This window comes from Dermacentor variabilis, chromosome 3 (genome assembly GCF_050947875.1).
Source record: "Dermacentor variabilis isolate Ectoservices chromosome 3, ASM5094787v1, whole genome shotgun sequence".
Lineage (NCBI taxonomy): Eukaryota > Metazoa > Arthropoda > Arachnida > Ixodida > Ixodidae > Dermacentor > Dermacentor variabilis.
This window is the reverse complement of record NC_134570.1, coordinates 108,718,503-108,739,420: the sequence shown is the minus strand read 5'-3', so window position 1 is coordinate 108,739,420 and position 20,918 is coordinate 108,718,503. Positions and strand designations below refer to the sequence as shown.

Here is a 20,918-nt window from a genome sequence, read left to right as displayed (position 1 = left end):
TGGTCAACACTCTGAAGTGGCAGTGTTCTAAACATCCAACATGCTACACACCTCTGCGCATACTGCTTGGGATTTTACTAACGCGAACCAGCTCAAATTGTCCAATACCTGCTTGCAGAAATCATTACATGTATGATTCTTGCGTTATACCTACGTCAATTTTGTAATTTTGGCTTAACTTTATAAGCTAAGTTGTGCATGAAATGTGCTAGAGATCGCTTCTCGCGCTGCGGAAATGTGGAAACTTACGTTTGTATTTCGGGCACACGACTTCGCCTCGTTTCGCGGCACTGTTAGGCCTATGATCGTGACAAAATTTGCCCTTTGCGAAATTCACGTGGTTAGCACGTCGACTAACCCGCCTGCCGCATAAAAACATCGTGTCTTCCCATTTATGAGAACGAAGATTCCCCCATGAACCTTTCGCCATGGGGCTGTGCATGCTATATACCCACAATAAGACAACAAAGCTTCGCACAAGTAAATAATCGCCCCTTGCACCTAGGAAACGATGTGTGATACTTGAAGGCGCAACTATTCAGAGGGCAATCTTCATCAGCCCGAGCACGTCGGTACTCAACTCACTCTCAGCTGCGTAGCAAAACTAGATCCTGTATGGCTTAAGCTATCCAGAAAATACACGATGTGATCATAGCTGTTCGCAACTTGAAGACCATTGACGTTGTTCGACTCGCTCATTGCTGTGAAACAGATGAAATGAGTTACAAGAACAACGCGTATCACTGAAGATATTCATGGACTTCACGTGTACGAACTAACTGTCAAAGCACACTGCCGCGAAGTCACTGGCACGACCATTATATTAATGCAGCAGATGAAATCATTCCCTCTCGTTCACCTGACAACGCACCGACTGCCCTTCCCAACGACCCCTGCTTTATCTTTGCCGCACGGAGATCTCTTCAGCGATGCGGCAAAAGTGCTTGAATCCCCCAGCACGTCTGCTCCTTTCGCCAGAACCTCGCTCGGATGGCGAAAGTCTGTCTCTGGAGACTTTGGCCTGGGGTGGCCCTCCAACCCTCCGAAACCCGAGCCTAGGGCCATGCACATAAGGTCCTCTGATGTCACCAAAGTGTCGCGGTCCCGTATATGCAGCGGATGCTCGTCATCTGCTGTGGCTGTGTCCAGGGACAAAGTTTCTGGGATGCGGAGAGACCAGCATAGACTACGAGTGATTGATTATGGAGATTCACACATGCTCCTTGTGCAGCTTCTTTACAAAAGAACGTCTGCAAGCATTTATTTTACTATAGGATGTCGTACGGCAACCCATGTATGCAGAAAAAAAAAAGCCATAGACTGAATGTTCCCAAACACACCGGCATTATGGAACCTACACTTTATCTTCGCGCTGACCTCGATCATATTATCTGGCAATGCCCCAAAGCCTCACCCACCAACACCTCCCACACTAACACACGCATAACTACGGCCGAGCAGTGGGATACATTGCTGCTCAGCTTGGACCCAGAGGAGCAGCTCTGGGCCGTCCGGATGGCCGAAGACGCCGCCAGAAAGCAAGGACTGGCCGCCGTCTGAGGAAGGGGGGATTGGGGGTTAGTCTCCCGACCCCCGCCACCCCTGAACCTCATCAAGGACATAACAAAGTTTTATCTCTCTCTCTCTCTCTCCGAAACTATTTTCAGACATTATGGAGAAGGCTACGGAACAGGGGTTTCATTTTTGTACGAAAGCGACTTCTCATTTTTTATTCAGACGGGCTCCGCTGGCCCGGAATAAGAGACTCGGCCGATACAAAGGTCACTCGGAATTACCACCGTCCGGTGATCTTCGTAAGCAAAAATCAGAACAGAAGGCTCGCCGCTAAGGTTCGGAAATTGGGCTGTTGATGTGTATTATTCAAACTGGGCTACAATCTGCATTGCCCTTGAGGCGGGCTGGTCGCCACAACGAAAGCGCTTACATGTGTTCAAACCAAGTATTACAAACGCATGCTGCGGAAAAAAGTGCCCGATTCTGTCGAAAGCCTTGTTCCGGTCAAAGAACAAACTATTCTCTTCCTTACGCTATGCTTGGTCCATCCTCGATGAAACGAGATCTCTCACTGAAAAGGAAGTAATGACATGGGAAAATTTAAATGCTGGGGTTTTACGTTCTGAAAGCACGATGCGATTAAAAAAGGACGGCACAGTGGAGGACTCCGGATTAAGCAGAGCATTTTTTTTTTTTTGCATTTAGCCTCCAACGGAATGCGCCCGCAGTGGCTCGTATCGAAACCGCGACCTCACCCTCTACAGCGCAGCGCCATAACGACTGAGCTAGCAAAGCGCGTAAAGGCACGTAGGTCAACCGGACGCGTGTTCGATTTGTTACCCTAATCAAGCGAGTAGAGGGTTCTAAGAGGGATCTGTGGTGCTCTGTGGTGTGTGCTTCTCTTCTGTGTGTCTTGTCAAATGGTGCGCAAAATCCAACCTCTAATATGCTATACCAACACGCCCAGTCTTCAACCTTGGCAAGATGAAAAGAGACCATGCGATCTGACCATACAGCTAAGGATGAGCACAATAAGAAACTGCACATGACTTTTTTATGCAGAGTGTTTACAAGCAGCCAATGCTATGCCTCTCGGTCGACCTACAGGATTGCATAGTTCTTCGTTAATAATAATAATATTTGGGGTTTTACGTGCCAAAACCACTTTCTGATTATGAGGCACGCCGTAGTGGAGGACTCCGGAAATTTTGACCACCTGGGGTTCTTTAACGTGCACCTAAATCTAAGCACACGGGTGTTTTCGCATTTCGCCCCCATCGAAATGCGGCCGCCGTGGCCGGGATTCGATCCCGCGACCTCGTGCTCAGCAGCCCAACACCATAGCCACTGAGCAACCACGGCGGGTATAGTTCTTCGTTGAGAGCCAGTGTTCTTATCTGCAACGAGGGAAACGCCTGCCGCATCTTTCTTCATTACTCTGGGTCCCGCGGTCTGAGGGCTTCTCGACCAACTTCCTTGATTTTTCTCTTATGACCAACGGCGATAACGACTGGGGTTCAGACTCCTTCGAAGATGCAAAAGAAACATACTTTATCTGCACAGACCAAAACACCAACCGCATAGACGGGCATCGCTGGTGTATTTCACGGGCATGTTCTCGCTGTTTATCATGAAGCCGTCCCGCTTCGCATAGTGCCTTCTCACATTTCTTGCGACCTTCACCACTGAACGTCACGCGCAAGTGGACGCACTAGAACATTCCGATGCATGAAAACAAGCTAATCGAACGCAAGCAAGTCGTTTTTACCTAGACCTTGGAACAGACCTGCCATAACTATAGCAACGGCGCTAGCGGTGTCAGTGCTGTCTGCCCGCGTCATAGTATTCTATTGTCGTCGAGGGGCTTTTGGGGTCATCGAGTGCGTCACACGGATTCCTCAAGGACCTGAGCAAGCTTTCGGTGAATAGCTGCTGCCGAGCTATCTGCAAGGTCAACCAACGCGCGGCGAAAAACAGCAGCGCCTGCGCAATCGTTTTTGTTGAAACGTGCAATAATATCGGCGCAACAGGCAGTGCGAAGCTGTTCGGCGACCGCAGGTGGCCATTGTCAAGCGTGCGCCGATGCTCACGTTCCAAAAACCGCAGCCGAAGGACATCGCGTACTGCGGTGGGCGACCTCACGGCACTTTGCCACGAGGTACTCCTGCACGATGCTCTAGAGGAAGTAAGCAAGGACGTTTCCTCGCGTCGATATCCCGCTAGACAAGAGCCACTGTGGCGCGTAGAACAGTGCCCGTATCGGGCCCCTTACCACCAAGGACAGTAGATTAAGTTGTAAGCAAGTCAGCGGCAGAGACGTCTGGCCACCATTCATGCGCGATTTGCGGAAACGTGCCGAGTGCACTCAAGGGACTCTGAATATAGTGCGCTATCGGAGAGGGAACAATAACAATCACGTATACAGGAAAGACCACGTCAATGTGCACGAGAGTCGCACTTTCACGTATCGAAGCGCCCTCACCGCGGTAGCTCAGTGGCTATGGCGTCGCGCGGCTCTGCGGAGCAAGAGGTCGCGGGTTCGATCGGGGCTGCGGCGGCCGCATGCGAAATAATTCAGCAGAACCAATCTCCTGATGACTGTCGATGCGTCTAGCATTCGATCACGTATTGCCCCAATCGGAGCGAGTTATGTACGAGGCATGTACTGCAGTGGGACTCCTCTTTCCCGCTTCTCTGAGAACACTCGGTACCATCTAGCGACATCGCCGCGAAGCCGGCGCACGGCATCCGAAATGCATGACACGCTGGTACGTGCGGACCCTGAGAAACGCGTCATGCAGCAACTGGGCTCCGCATCTCGTGCTTCTTTTTGGACACGCCGCGCCATCTAGTGGAGCGGCTGAGAAGTCCGCGCGTGGACTCCGAGACGAGAAGCGTGACGCGCCGGTGCCTGCGAACGCTGAGAATTGTGCCCTAGGTTGCCGCATACCCACTGGCATATCAGTAAACGAAGTTGGCGAGAGGCTCTTTGAAGAGCGCAACATAGCCAGTGCGTTCATGGGGCAGCTCGCAAAAACGTTTGTGCGAAAGACGTTCACTGAAAAGCGACACAAAGCCAGTGCATTTGTAGCGCCGCTTGCTAAAGCGTCGGGTTTCTGTCCTTAAGGAAGCCTTGCGAAGCGCGCTAGATTCCACCTAGCATCAGAGACACTTGACGGATCGCTTTCGTCATTGTAGAGCGGCACGTTCCCAGTGGCGCATACCTAGTAACCCAAGTTGGCATCAAAGATGTTCACTGAAGACTAGCACAGATCGATTGGCCCATACCCAGTGATACACGTCGGCGTCAAAGAGTTTCTTGACCAGCGATGCCTTCCCAATGCAGCAATGTACTTTGACCCATGTGGGCGTGAAAGAGGTTCGATGAAGAACTCTACATATGTACACAATGCTACATACTCAGTGACCCAAGTTGGTGCGAAGGTTGCTTTCGAACCCTGTTCCCCTCAGCAGAGCAGCCTGGTGCACTATAAGCATTCGACCATGAACTACCCAGTGACCCAAGTAGGCGGGAAAACGATTAGAGTCAAACATACATAGGTAGATAGACAGTTTTAGTCCCCGGAAAGTGCGTGAAGTAACCTAAGAATGCTAACGCATTAATAATTCTCGCGTACATTGCACTAGGTTCACGCTAACGAAGCCCAGGTGGTCAAACTCAACCTGCCATCCTCCATTACAGCGTGCTCACAATCAGATTGCGGAATCAAAATATAATAATTAACCGAAGTTATGTTTGCAGTGTCTCTGTCACATCATCATTGTACATAACCATTGTGTACACTGTATACATGGAACATCATTTGATACATGTGACGATTAGTTTATGTGTAACTGTGCTTTTCCGTGGGTCTACGTGGTTATATGTAAGTGAGTGAGGACTCGGACTCTACTTTGAGAACGTGCCGTGTATACAATGCTTCGTTTCTTGTATATGTTATCGTCCTGGTGGAATTGTGCCGTGATTGCGACTCAGTGCTCGTATTATCTCTTGTTGAAATAAACTTTTTTTCTAAACACAGTAGCTTGGGTTTCGAAAGTAATACAGAAACAGGAAGATGAATAATGCGTCTCCATTTGCTACAGGACTGCTTAAGTGGAGGGAGAGGGGGGAGGAGATCTGTTCTCTTTATTTTTATTATATTTTGTTATATCGCTCTGCACCCGCTTCGCGCGGGAGCTAACTTCCTCCTCCTTGACGGGGGCTGCACGCGGAGCCAGTTGTGGCCTGCGGCCCGGGCCCGAGGCAAGGGCCGCGACAAGGGCGCAGTGCTCCCGTGAGGGATGACCGCTTCTTAACTATATGTAGACCAAGTTGAGATTAAAAAATTGTGTCTAAACTAAAAATAATGACTTTGCACATCCAACGCACTGGTTAGCATTTACGTTAGGTGGAGGTTTCTTGAATGGTCTCAATTTAAGGCTAAACAACAAGATACCTTATAGGTGCTATTGCATTTTATTTCCAAGCTCTATTAAATTACACCTTCTGCTTAATCTCAAACACAAGTCCACATAGAATCATGGTATGCGACGTGGATGTAGCGATGACTTGCAGGCTAATGCGACGTTTTGCGACTAGCGAAGGAAGCATTGTAAATAGAGCTGTACATACTGAGAATTGTGAAACATACCGGCGCTTTACCGCTTCCGGTGACGAACACCTCCCGTGATCAATCATCCACGCCACACGACCCACACGACCACGAATACATCCCGCCGACTCTATCCGCCGGGAAGACTTTTGGCTTTTGCAAATGTGCTTTGTCCTGCAACTGTCCTTCGTGCTTTTCCTTCTCACCACGAAGTTGTGTGGGAAAAGCTCCCTTCGTCTACTGACCAAAACACCGATGTGGAAACAGGAGGAAAAGGTAGTTTGGTAGCTTCGCCCGAAGGGCGGAGCACGAAAAGGAATACCAATATTGAGTGCCGTGTTCGAGCTTGTCGGACGTTGTTCTAACAGCACGCAGGGGCGCCATAGGCAACTGCTGCCGCCCAGCACAGAAGCATCACCCTGGCAGCTGCCAGGCGTCTCACAACGCTGCCGCGATTAGGAGCACCGCCAGAGGAGTTCGAGGCGTCACAGCCCGATTGTGCACGCAAGGTGAGCGACGGAACAGCATATGCGCTTGTAAGCACCGAAGAAAGTATTAGGAAGTTTTAGCGAGAGCTTTGGTGCGCGCTTCGCTCAGGCCAGCATATGCACGGTGTTTGTTGCAGAAACGAGACGAGACAGCTGCGTTCGATGCGAACGAAATCAAGATTCTTCTTTTTTTTTATTGCTTTCGTAAGAGCGCGCGCCTCTGGAGCGCGCCGTCTTCTTTCTGTTCTTGTCTGCTGCCATGAGTTTCAACAGTGTGGCATGCACACGACCGATCAGCAGTGAAGTATAAACCCCATGCAAGCGATCTTGCACGCGACAGCGACAAGCGACGCGATGGAGATGGCTGTCGCGTTCGCTTGTCGCCTACAAGTTGTACCCCATGCGAGCGATGACTTCGAGCGACGTCTCCCCAGTGTTGCCGGTATCAGGGCAGCTATATAGGCGCCGAAACTAGCGTGACGCGTGCTTTATTATCTTAAGTTGATGTGTGTTACTCTAAAAGTCAGCATAAAATATTTCTGAAAGTCTTGCAGTAGGTTCTTATCCTTGCACGCATAAAAATTCAATCGTTTGCTCGTTCCATGCGACAATCGGTGAGAGCCTTAGGTGGCTCGCTGCAACTGCTCATGCCCCTTTACGGGGGAGTCTAGTCGAGGGGTACAAAAACTATCATCATCAGCAATGACTCATGCATACCCCTGTAAGCAAGCAAAAGCGCAATGGCTTACACACAGGTTGAAATCGCCCGTACAACACACATATCATGGTACTTTTCACTAAAGAACAATCCCAGAACAAGCATCCAAACCGTCAATAAAGCATTGCATATATACCCCTCTCGGAAGTACGCTATATACGGCCGAGAACGTTCGCCAATAGAAAAACGAGGTGCGACGTGCGAAGCGGCGGGAGCAAGGCGTTCGACCGCGAGTGCTGCATTCGCCTGCTGAGAAGGTGCAGCGTAAAGTCGAGGAGAAACATCGTTGGCGCGAGTCTGGCCCCGCTATACGAGTGCGCGAAGCCGCAGCTAAGCGACGAAAACGAACCCAAGAAGCCGGACTGCGAAAGCACCAACGCGACCATGCGAGACGGCACCGTGGAGAGGAGGCCGAAGCTCGCAGACAACGGCTTGCCACACGTGTACTTCACATGGCGGCTCGTTATGTCCTGCAAGAAGTCTGACCCCTCCGATCGTATAACTCAATGCATTACCAAGCGTGCAGCAGGCTTTCGCCTTCACGTGTTACAGGAGTGTAACATGCTGCCGAAGTTTTCTTTGTTCGACCACCGTTAACCACTATATGTACAGATTTTATGTCACGCTTCATTGTTTTATTACGCATAAATGAGATTAAATTGTCATGCTATATAAGCTACAGCATCCGGTCACACTCTCTTTAGAATGCTGTAGTTCAACAACAAAAAAGGTTAACATCAAAGCAGTGGTTAAAAAATTCGCAGTTCCGCCCGAAAGGCGAAGCATCGATTGCTATAACAAATTAGTACATAGCTGTACGAAGTAAGGATAGTAGTGTTATCGGCCGTATAATCTTGTAAACGTTCGCTTACTAACTAAATTAACAACGATAGAATGTGTAAGCGTGACTCAACGAGGACGCAGAAACATACACAGAGACAGTGCTGCCCTCGTGTGACTTCTTTTTACGTCCTTGTTCAGTCGCGCTTACACATTTTATCATGGATTCAAACCAACTAGCCTGCCAAGGTGCTTTAACTAAATTGACCAGCACGGTATCAAGTGCACACAGGTAAACATGAACACATCTCGCTCGATGAGTGCGTAGACTCGCTGTCGAAATTCTGGAGTGAGCAATCGCGGCAGCAGCTCGCGAATTGACCTTCATGCCTCTCTCGCTTCAACGCGAACGAAACGTCGATAGCACAGCGCATACGAAGCTACCGGCACTACGCGCACTCTGCGAACATCGCAAATCGCATTGAGGGGGAGGCGGGCGCGCACTTTGGCCGCGTCGCAGGTTGGTTTCAAGACACGCGAGCGCCGGCATGCAACGCGTCCCTACGGCGTCCGCCAAAGGCGCCTGCTACTGCGTCCGTGATTCGCGTGGCCTACGCCGTAGTAGACGCCGCGTTTATCTCCACTCTGTACGGAGCGGCGGGTGAGGAGGACATCGAGGTAGCATAGCAGTCACCAGCGAAGAACGCTCCTCCTCTCTCGCTCCTCCTCCCACCTATGGCGTTTTTGATGCTTCCGTTTCCTCTATCGCAAGTGCATATCGATACGCGCCAATCGTCTCAATGCGCTGGCCCGCCCGCGAGAAAGGGCATTCTACGGCGTTTGTTGAAGCATGCGTCCATGGCGTTCGCCGTTAAAGGCCAGATACGTATACGCAAAAGCGCGCGAATCTCGGCAAGAAAACTACTATTTAAAAAAAGTACAAGGAAAATTTGGAGGACGCTTAAGCTTCGCCTTTAAGAGTGGAACGCGCAAACATTCAAAGACCACTCAAGTATAAACCCTATGCAAGCGATTTTTTGCGCGACAGCGACAAGCGACGCGATGGAGACGGCTGTCGCGTTCGCTCGTCGCCCAGAAGTCAAACTCCAAGCGAGCGACCGCTTCGCGCGACAGCTCTCCAGTGTTGCTGGTATTAGGGGATCGAGTTAGCGCCAAACCTGGCGCGGCAGTTGCTATAATTAAGTTGATTTCATTGGCTGTGCAAAGCAACACAAAGTATTTCTGAAGGTCTTGCAATAGGTTTACTTTGTTTACATATCAAAATTTGGTAGTTTGCTCGTTCCGTTTGTATACCGAGAAGCGCGCACGTGCGCAAAAAAAGTGGTACGTCACTAATGTACATCCCGTTCCGGCTGCCTACTATTGGCTAGTCGCTCATAGCACTTCCGGGCGACGAGCGACGAATTATAGATTTGCAGAACCGAGCGATCGCGCGACAAGACCGAGCGATCTGTTCAAGCGACGGCTCGATCCGTAGCTCGAAGCCGTCGCTCGTCGCTGTCCCGCACAAAATCGCGCTCATGGGGTTTAGCCTTCACTGCTTTTCATGCTTCCTGGCAATTGCAGGTTGTATAACAGTAACGTTTACCGGGAAACTCTGGCGACAAAGGCTATGAACGAAGGCGAGCTTTCTGGTAGAAACGCGGCCTCTGGAGTGGGCCGCTATTCGGCGGAGGAGAGCGCCATCAGGAGGTGTTGCAAGGAACCGGGCGCGCCGCTTTATGACCTTTGTGATATGCGATCGACAGCGTGCGCAGATCTCGGAGGCAGTGACCGCTCTATGATCTGTATATTATTGTTTTTTTTACAACCTGTAATCTATAATGAATAAATCAATTTCAGTTTCAATATAAACGCTTGAAAAGGGGTTTGTGTTTTGAGTTTCCGCCTAACAGAATGTTTTCTCGTATATTCAAATTACAATTCGACGTTATCATGTCGGTAGGTTGTGTTTAAGTCATTCTTAATGACTTTTCTGAGGTATTATTCCTTGATAAATTTAATTAGTTCAGCAACTTCCTTGCGCTATACATGGGAGGTCTGCGTGGTTGGGTATATGCGTGGTTCGAAATTATCTTTGCCGAATCGATGGTCGACGCTTTTTATACATATGCAACGGTCAAGGAAAAATCTCAATGACGCTGTCCTTCGTTCCAATGTATTGCGCAGGAGGAGCTTTCCCCCGTGGTGTATTGTGACTAACTGCACCGAAATTATAGTCGCAACAGAGAGCACATATAAAAAGAAGGAGTTCTGAAAAATATACGAGGGCGAGTCAAATGAAAGTGAGCTAAATGCGAATATATGACAAAAGTGGCTCTTTATTTAAAAGTCTCCATGAGCGACTCCTCTGACTAACGAGTCGCGTGATTCCCGTCTCATCAAACTCCTTGAGTTGCTGCTTCAAAAAGTCTGTAACTGACTCCTTTACGTCATCGTCCGACATGAATCTGGTTCCCTTGAGCTGTTTCCTTAAATTGCCCCATATTGTGGAAGTCGCAAGGCGACAGGTCTGGGCTGTATGGCGCCTGTTTTAGCATACATTTACAACCTCTGCCTGACATCTGGGGTATTTCCTGCCAAAATGCAGACAGTTAAAGTATTTGCACTGTTTAAAAAAGGCAATAAAACTGTGATATCTAATTACATACCCATTTTTATACTTCCAGTATGTTCAAAAGGACTTGAAAAATAATATTTCGGCGCATTTCAGTTTTCCTTGAAAAACATAACCTGTTCACTGACTGTCAATATGCTTTCCGAAAGGGACGGTCAACCCAGCTCGCGTTACTAACACAAAATGAACTAATATTGCGAAATTTTGAAAACAAGCTGTCCACGCTCGGGGCTCTTATCGACTTCAGTGAAGAGTTTGACTCTATCAACCATGAACTTTTGCTAAAGAAGCTAGAGTACTACGGTATTCGTGGTATTGCTTTGGATACAGTGAAATCTTATTTAAATAAGCGTAATCAACTTGTCGAAATTAATGGCATCTGCTCCCAGTTCAAGCAAGTAACAGTTGGTGTTCCCCAAGGGAGCATATTGGGCCCCCTTCTTTTCAATATATACGTAAATGACCTTGTTCTTGTCGATAGTGAACCTAAATACATAATCTATGCAGAAGATACTACGGTGCTTTTTTCATCGAACAACATTGCAAGGCTGGTTTCAACTGCAAACTCTGTTCTTGAAAAAACACAGAGATGTTCGCAGGGTAGTGGCTTAAAAATTAACACTGACAAAACAAAATCTATTTTATTTCAACCAAAAAATAAAGGAGGGGACTTAGAGACCGACATTATAATAGTTTCTTCAAAAATTGAGCTTGTTCAATCTGCGAAGACGATAGGTGTCTTTTTTGACAGCCATATGTTATGAACTGATCACATCGACTTCCTTGGAGGCAAACTTGCGCAAGTCGCTGGGGCGCTCTTCAGTTTAAGACTGCTGTCACGCTAGGTCAAACTTATTCTGTACAACGCTCTCTTTCTGAGTCACGTACACTATACTGCTGCCTCGTGTGGAGTACGACGTCTGCTACAAACATAAACCGGTTATTCTTGCTTCAAAAAGAGGTAATACATGGCATCTGTAATGCTCCAGTAGACGCTCACACTGCACCTCTATTCACACAGTTGAAATTACTCACACTACATTCTCTGTTAGAGTTCAGGACGTTACTAGCCTATCGTAATGAAGCAAAACAAAGCCAGTCATACATCACGTCGTTAGCGCAATTAATTAGAAACAGAACAGAATACAGTACACGGTCACCTGAACACTGGTATGTGCCACACCCTCGCACTAACTATGCTCCTCAAATGTTGCACCATCGCTTACCACGCCTGTTAAACACGCTTAAATGCAATAACATAGATGTCACTTATTGTCCTATATCGCATTTATATGAGCATTTCAGTGGTTTTTGAAGACGAATTAATTTGTTGTTTGTGACTCTTTCTGAAGTAGACTGTCATCACACATCTCCGTTTGATACTAGCCTCCGTCAACGGCTCAATCATGTCTTATTCTTTCCTTACAATGATTACTTTGTTAATGATTATATCACTGCTTTCGTTGCTCTAGAGTACACTGTGGATTGCGTAGCTTTTTTTATGGTTTGTAATGTTTTTTTTACATTGCATTTCTGTTTGCTGGCATAATGTGTAAGCCAATTTGTCATCTTTTTGCTTATGTATTGTTTTTGTCGGTCCTGAATCAGTGCCTGTACCTTCTGCTGCTGCCCTCAGACAGGGTTTAAGGCCAGTCAAGTTGCTGCGAGCAACTTTTTCCTTAAATCCCCCATAAATTGTACGTTTATGGAAATAAAGGTATATTGTATTGTATGTATTGTATTGTATTGTATTGTATTGTATTGTATTGTATTGCATTGTATTGTATTGTATTGTATTGTTGCAGCGTTTCCCACTTGAACTTTCGCAGTTTTGGGTTATCCACATCAACGACGTTGGGAAGGGCATTGTGGTAGAGCAACATGACCCCATCCCTGAAGCACAGTTTGGGTAGGGGCTAGTTGGTATTCCATTGTTTCAAACATCACTTACAGTGCATACAAGGACAAGGGACCGAAAGAACGACGAAGACAAGCACTGACTTCCAACTGATTTTTATTTGGAGTAACACGCACATCTATACTGAGACACCAAGACAACAGCGCCGCCCACAAATCATCAAAGCGACATGAGTATGCATTCAAAATTCGAAGGAACCATGACCGCCGCCTAAGATGAACGAGAGCGCATGTTCGACCTCAGAAAAACCAGTTCTTTATCTATTAATGCAATTGATGGCTTACTAACTGAGTGACCTTCGGCAATCGCTGCTGCTTCAATGATAAGTCTGGTGCATTCATTATAATGCCTGGCTAAGATAGTGGCGATTGCTGAAGCAGCAGCGATTGCCGAAGGTGACTCAGTTAGTAAGCCGTCAATTGCATTAACAGATAAAGAACTGGTTTTTCTGTGGTCGCACATGCGCTCTCGTTCATCTTAGGCGGCGGTCATGGTTCCTTCGAATTTTGAATGCATACTTATGTTGGTTTGATGATTTGTGGGCGGCGCTGTTGTCTTGGTGTCTCAGTATATATGTGCGTGTTACTCCAAATAAAAATCAGTTGGAAGTCAGCGCTTGTCTTCCCATTCCTGAATTCTCCATGTCGTTTGTTCTTTATTGCGAGACGCAGCCGATCCGGCGTTTCACAATGTCGAAAACGATTGATGGTCACTCGAGGTTTAGCAAATTCGATCAATAATGGCCCCTGACGATCGAAAAAGAAGTCCACACCTTTCCGGCGGAAACGACGGCCTTTGCTTATTCGAGTGTTTCCACTGTAAACTTTGTCGTCGTGTTTCAGGCTCGTCAAAGTGGCACCTTGATTTGTTAGCGATGAAAACTGCAGACAAAAAGTCGTCACCCTCATTGTGATACCGGATCATATGTGTCAAGGCAGCGCTGAACCTCTCCGTCTTCTGGCGGTGGTTCAAAATAATTGGGCAACCATTGCGCCCACAAGAGCGGATAACCGAGATGTTCATGAATTATGGTGCGAACCGAACCGTGACCGATGTTTACGCACTCTGCCAGTTCATCGATGCTTATCCTCCGTTCTTGTTTAATCAGTTCATCAAACTTTTGCAATTGCGTTGAGGGGGTGATTACACGGCGGCTTTGGCTTGAATCGTCTTTGCAACTTTCACGTCCTTCTTTGAACCGTTTGCTCCAACGCTTCACAGTGGCCAATGAAATACAATGTTTAACGTATACACGGCAGCCATACAGCGACTGATTTCTTTTCGGGAAACACCTTCAGCTGTCAAAAACCTCGCGACATCACACTGTTCAACTTTCGGAGCGTCCATTATGTAACGCAACCATATTCAACCTAGTGTATGAGAGCATTAAAGAACATTTATCCTCACACCTGCGTGTCACTTTTGTAAATGAGAGGTGCCTGGGTGCTACGCGCACGCCTCGCAGATAATGAACCGAACAATTATTGCGCGGAGTTGGTTGACTCACTTTCATTTGACTCGCCTTCGCACATTAGAAGTGCGAAGATACAATAGAATATACAAATTCTAAGATACAGCTTGATAAAGGGGAAAAAGTGTCACTGGAAACAAAGTTCGCTGCACGTATACACAAAACCTTGTAACAATATATTAAAATATACATAGGTCTCAAAAAAATCTACGTAGCCAAAAGAATGTCGCTGTATATAATGCGTTAAACAAGGCAAATAAATATCTTGGGCAATCACAGTCCACGGATCACAGATTTGCCCCCGCCTTGCACGCCCACCGATGTATCACGCGCAGCGGAAGGCGGAGCGCTTCCTCCCTGCTTTTCTCCGTTTCGCACACAAGATTTAGCCACCATCGTCGGTTCTGGCTGGCTGGCTGTGGCAGCCAGCCACAGCAAGCCACAGCTGCCACAGCGCTCTGGCTGGCTGTGGCAGCCCGCGGGTAGCGAGAACAAGAAAAGTGACGAAGTTCAATGTGTCCGCGCGAATAAAAGTTGAAGTAGAAAAATAAATAAGAACGTAGTTGTCTTCGCTGACTTTAGTTTCTTGACACGGATGCTTTGGCGCAGGTGAAAAAGAATGTTGATATTCTTTTCTGTGACATGACGACACGAATGAACCACCACAACTCTTCGTCTCATCAGACCTCGCTGCGTGCTTTGTCGACTTGTCTGATGGTGTGTTGATCTGACTTGTCTCGTTGTATGGTCCGACGTACGACTTTAGAAAAGTCAACGCAGCTTTGGCGTCAAATGTTTATGACAACATTAAACCCACAAGGTTCCGGAATTGAAAATCTAAAGCACGACTTGCACCACTGTGGTACACACTCGGTTGGTCGTTTTCGAGTGCACCATATATACGGCTCTGGTGGCGCGCGCTACATTTTCTTTATTCGAAAGTTTGGCCTGCGGTACAAAACACGTGGCGCAGCACATTTGGCTGGTCGTAATCGAGCATTCGGAACACATTCGGCTGCTTCCTCTGATAGCGCCATGCTCCAGCCCAGAGTAGCCAGAGAATTCGCAGGAGCTCTCTATCACCTTCAACCTGAGAGCGCCATCGACGTCTGGCAACGTTCCAGTCACGTGACTCCCTCATCTTCCGTTGTTGGCGTGGAATCTGCCTCGGCGGTAGCAGGACGAGCGCGTCTGCGCCTGCGCGCATTCTTTGTTTACAACAGAAACAAGCGCTGACGTGTTTACTCTTCCGCCCTCCGATCGCTCTGGCGAATGGCAGCCCGTTAGACTCGGGCACACTTTCTCCGGCCCAGATCTAGAGCCTGCTCGCCGAGAGTACCCAGATAGTTGAAGGACTCGAGGTTGTTTAAAGCGATTCGAAAGCGTCCACTACGGTGCGCACCTCCTTGCCAAGTGAACGGGCTTCGGGACGTGAAAGCCAGTCGGTTATCGAAATAAAACGAGAGATCGGCGGAAGCGCGGTGAACTCTACCGAATTCGCTCGCGCTACCACAATAACGCCACGTGCTTTCATCACTGCTCACAAAGCAAAGAAGAAAAAAACTGTAAGAACACTCCTACAGTGAGACGAAGTCAAGGACGCGAGGTAAACATGGGTGTAACAACTTCGGGTCGGTTTGCGCACCCATGCGCGATGCAGGCGCACACCTCTCTCGAGTGGCGGCATTCTGTATCATCAAGCGAAAGTGTGTCGACATCCAGTCGGAAAGAAAAGCGTGCAAGAAAATAGCGGGTCACCGTCCTCATGCAAAATGGGGTTGTGCCCTCCTCGACTTCTGTAGCTATCTAATCGAACGTCTTTTGCACTGGAGCGCATGTGTCAGCGCTAGAGCAACGTACGTTCGTTCCACTTTCCTTTATTCTGTCACCTTGCATAAGCACACGTGTGTAGCCGAGTCACCTCTGTAATAAAACGTTGGTCGCGTTTTAAAAAAATAATGAAGTATGCCGGCTACTTCTGACATTTAGCAGTGCTAATTGCGGCCAAATGGGAGTGGATATAAGCCCCTTAAGTCACCTATTCGGTTGGGTTGTAAATAAATGTGTCAAGATTGTCCAAGCGCGTTCTCTTCATTGATCGAAAATCAAGGTGGCAGGACGGTGCATGGCGCATTTATAAAGTCAGCGTTCACAATTGCAGAATAATTACGTAGCGATTTAGCATGCAAGCTTTACTGTCATTTCTTTTTTCTTTCAAAAGCAGAAGTGAACGACGGGCTCTAAGTGCACAAACAAGTTATCCAGACAAAACACGGGAGTGCGGGATATGAAAATTCAAGACGATGAGTAACACGAGAACAAGGTGAGAGCAGGAGTCAACGTTTCGACAAGTGGACTTGTCTTTTGTGATATGTCGCCTTGAAAAAGACAAGTACACTTGTCGAAACGTTGGCTCCTGCTCTCACCTTGCTCTCGCGTTGCTCATAAACAAGTTATGTGCCACAAGTGCTACGACTAGAGAGAAATTATTCTTTCTCAAAAGATAACGGAATGCAGCGCGTCAAACATCGCGTCGAACGTGACAGTGCCTTCACCAAAGTTGTCTTTCGCAGCGGTACTCAGCGCACTGAAGTAAAATGTGGAGCGACATTAAGCATGCAACAGGTTACATTTACGGCAGCTCAATCTCTAACCTTTGTTATTTTTCTCGTCATACCCAATATAAAAAAGCTATCAAAGACAAGTCGTGTACACAAATGCGTACGTTGCGACAGAATGCACCATTCCTTCGAATGTTTAAGACTAAGCTACGTTGAGCTGGTAACTTTGATGCAAAGCAGCTACAGAAAGGCGATCATAGCCCGAGGCTAATTCCTCGAACATAGGTACATATAGGTACAAGCGCTTCAAAGTGATGTGTGGGTAAACTTGTACAGTGCCTATATGCCAGGCCTCAATATAGGTCCAAAAGAGAGTAAACATGACGGCATTAACCTGCGAACTGCGTTTTTCTTTAAAGGTAACGAAATCTGTTCCAAAAGTCATGAGTAGGATCAACAGGATCATCATCCTACTTAAGGAATATTTTTCGCTTTAGTCCAAGGACTCGAGGCCGTCACCTAAGCTGGGGTGCTTATGGCCCCACCCCGCCCAAATCACCGGGCATTTCGAATAAAATTTTCACTCACTCACTCCTAGTTCACTTTGATATTGCGTCCTATACCGGGTGTTTCTCCGAATACTTTAACCAATGTTTAAATATCCCCTGTGACAGAGAGCACAATTCTAATCGTTGAGCTAAACGTTATAATGGCTCAAGACCATGCGATCACGACTTACATTAGCACCGACACGCCTAGTGCCCATATTCCTCATGTTTCACGGATGCAATCAAGCTCTCTTGCCTGTCTGCCAGAACCACGACTACAGGCATCATTCTCCAACGTGGTCAACATACATCGTGCCTCCCTACCATCGGACTTCACAACCTCGGCACGTTCAACCTTGGCTTTGTGGTGTTTAAAACAACCTCATGCATGTCTTACGGTTCCAGGGATGAGAAAGAAGACTGACTTGCCTACCTTAGCCTTGAAGCTAGCAGCTCTGGATTGTTTGCACACTTTCAACTTTGACCAAGTCCACATATATAGGGATGGCTCTTCCACTCATATCAGATCCACCGGCGCAGTGGTCATACCATCACGATCAATAAGCATCCGATACAAGATTTCTCACGTGACATCTACCGGTTCGGAACTTGTTGCCCCACGAGGTGCCGCTGATTATATTAACCACCAACCGGCTAATCGGTGGTTCTACGACTCGCAGGCGGCCTTACAATGTCTTCTGTCGGCTCATCGTCACGGGTCCTGTGAAATACTCGTGTCGGAGATACGAGAAGTGCACCATCATATGATCGCGAAAGGACACGACGTCGTGTTTCAGTGGCTGCCAGACTATTGCGGTATCTCCGGAAACGACCTCGCTGACGAAGCTGCTAGGATAGCACACGAAGGAGCAACCCTTGTTTCTGTACCTTTGTCGCGGTACAGAAACCGCTTTAGCTCGGGCCCAACTACGACGCAGCCAATTGAAATACATCTAAAACGCAAAAACGCCTTTCTGAGGTAATCCCTGGACTGATTTTAATAAAATTTAGTGTATTTGAGAAAGAAAGCTAAATTATAGTGGTTGTTTAAGCGGAATTTCGATTAAGGGCCTGAATTTTCTTAAAATAATTTTGAAGAATTCGCATGTTAGAAAAAAATAGACACGCGAACTTTATAAATTAATAGCTCTGCGACAAGAACAGATATCGCTGTTCTGTAAACGGCATCCATTAGATCATTCAAAGCGGGCGAATTCGGTACGCCAGTTTATATTATATGTGAATTTGTTACGTTGTGTACAAGGGTACAAGGGTACAAGGGTACAAGGGTACAAAGCTGTATTTGTACATTACTAATTTTTTTCAGAGTCATGTGTAACAAATCGATTTTATCCGCTTTAGATGTACTATTATATGCAATTCACAAAATTAAAATATCATTCTTACTTGCTGAGTTAATAGAGTTGTAAACTTGATAGTTTCGTTTACTGAGCATTTTAGATATTTGCCAATTTCCAATAAGAAATTCACAGCTTAAGTAAAAAATTCGAAACCAACAGTCACTATAGCTTAAGTTTTTATTTTAAATGCAACCAACCTCGTCAAACTTGGTGCAGTGGTTGTCGAGAAAAACGAGTTTTCCTTTTACGTGTATTTAGATAGGGGCGCCCGAGATAAAGCTTCCTCTTAAGCAACCTAGCGCACCGTATCACATCGAAGTGACACACACGTGAATTCACCCAGCATCGACTGCATTCCCTCGATACCTCTATGCAACTGCGGCTGTTACCTGGGCTTCCGCGAAACGAGAAAACAATGTTGTGCCGCTTACGCTTGGGAGTCGGATTCACCAATGCATATACTTTTTTTTTTATTGGAATGGCTGGTGGCGCCGAGTGCAATGCCTGCGGTGTCGAGGAGACTATTGAACACCTACTGTGCTACTGTCCACCTTTTGAATATGAAAGACATGGCCTCTGCACAGCTCCGAATCAGCTAGATAGAAAATCGCTCCCCTTGATCAAGATCTTGGGATCATGGCCTCGCATATCGCAGCTACAAAAGGCCACAAAAGTGCTGCAGCGATATTTTAGAGCTGCCGGATTGAGTCACCGTCTGCGATCCGCACTGAGTGACCGATCGATATCACCAGTTGACTTTCTAGCGTTCTTTTAATCTTTTCTTCCCCTTTTCCCTTTCCCCAGTGTAGAGCAGCCAACCGGGCCCAGTCCTGGTTAACCTCCCTGCCTTTCGTTTATCATTTGCTCTCTCTCACTCTTTCTAATCGTTGAGCTGAATTGCTCAAACAGGCGGACATTATTTGCGAGAGAAATCGGAATCCGTAATCGCCTAACTCACAAAAATTTGCTCATTTGGTTTTGGACTAATCACCTTACGGCACATATTCAATTTGCAAATTGTGGCCGGGTAGTTCGAAGGGCGCATCCAGTTAATTGGAACGAATTTTCAGGGTTACCCCAGTTACTTTTGTGCTTCAGTACACAAAACGGCTTTTTGTTATACAAGTGGAGTGACTGCATTTTTACCGCAAATTCGATGGCGCATATCTCGAAAATGGTGCATCCACAGAATCCTTTTCAAGTGTATATCCCTTGCATTCACACTGGCCTCAATCTGGTAATTTCAATCTGCGCCGTAAGGTAAATATACAAAATACTAATTAGATAATTCATGTTAATTATTCGATTATGCTTTTCGATTTACCGTGAAGTAACGTACGCCTATTTGAGTGGACCAGCTCAGGGGCTAGCCTAGGATGGTGCTACGTGCCACATGTGATACTTGAAACTTCCTTACTGCATTCGCAGGAACACCACTTACATCAGCAGTTGTAATTCTTTTTTTCGCTAGGTAAATTTCGCTTTCCCTCTTTTATGAAGCAACAACAGCTCTTGCGAAAAAAAAAATGGAAATCGCTGCGTCTAAGCTATAACAAATGTTGAGCAGTGACTGAGCAAAGTCAAGCACCAAAGCACTCTGTCAACTGTGCATCTCAGCGATCAGACGCACCGTCATGTGACAACAGCTGACCAGAGAAGCCGAGCACTTCCATAATGCCGAAATTTCTCGCGACCAGCATTTAACGACTTTAAATTTTCGCGGCGAAACGTACAACCGCGTGCACGTGTCGATAGGTGGCAAGACTCGTTACCGAACTGTTCAACTGGCCCGCTTTAAAAGCCTCAATTGCCTTACTTATCGACTGTGATATCGTATATATATTAGCACACAGATACATATAAAATTTACCAATGCCTTGTGCGTGTTAGTTTCTCTATTTGTGTTATTTATTATTATTTCACTGATGTAATTGATTGATTTGCGTTGAATCAGATATATCACTCAGATATACTGGACAGGAAAGCACGAGGCCCATCTGGCGACTATAATGTGCCTTTTACAGCCACTCCGTGTGCGCGTCTTATGTGAATTTCTGGCATGTTCTAGCACACCGCCCTGACGCTAGCTAGCACAGGGCGTCGTCCACTGATTGCATTTCTGGTTACCGCACAACGTACCCTGCCAGCCGACGCCATGCCCCGCTGTGATCCGCTTCAAAAGTTCTATAATCAAAGCCATCATCATTTGATTGCCCCTCATTTACGATTTACTATCCCATAGTTGGGGCTTCTGAGACAATAAAAATAACCAAATAATAAAATAAACACTATCATCATCATCGT

General features: G+C 46.9%; 1 protein-coding gene across 4 annotated transcripts in view; it reads right to left on the bottom strand.

Moving 5' to 3' along the window:
• Positions 1 to 20,918, bottom strand: part of LOC142576166 (aromatic-L-amino-acid decarboxylase-like) — a 147,417-nt gene that overhangs the window by 63,596 nt on the left and 62,903 nt on the right. The window lies entirely within an intron of this gene.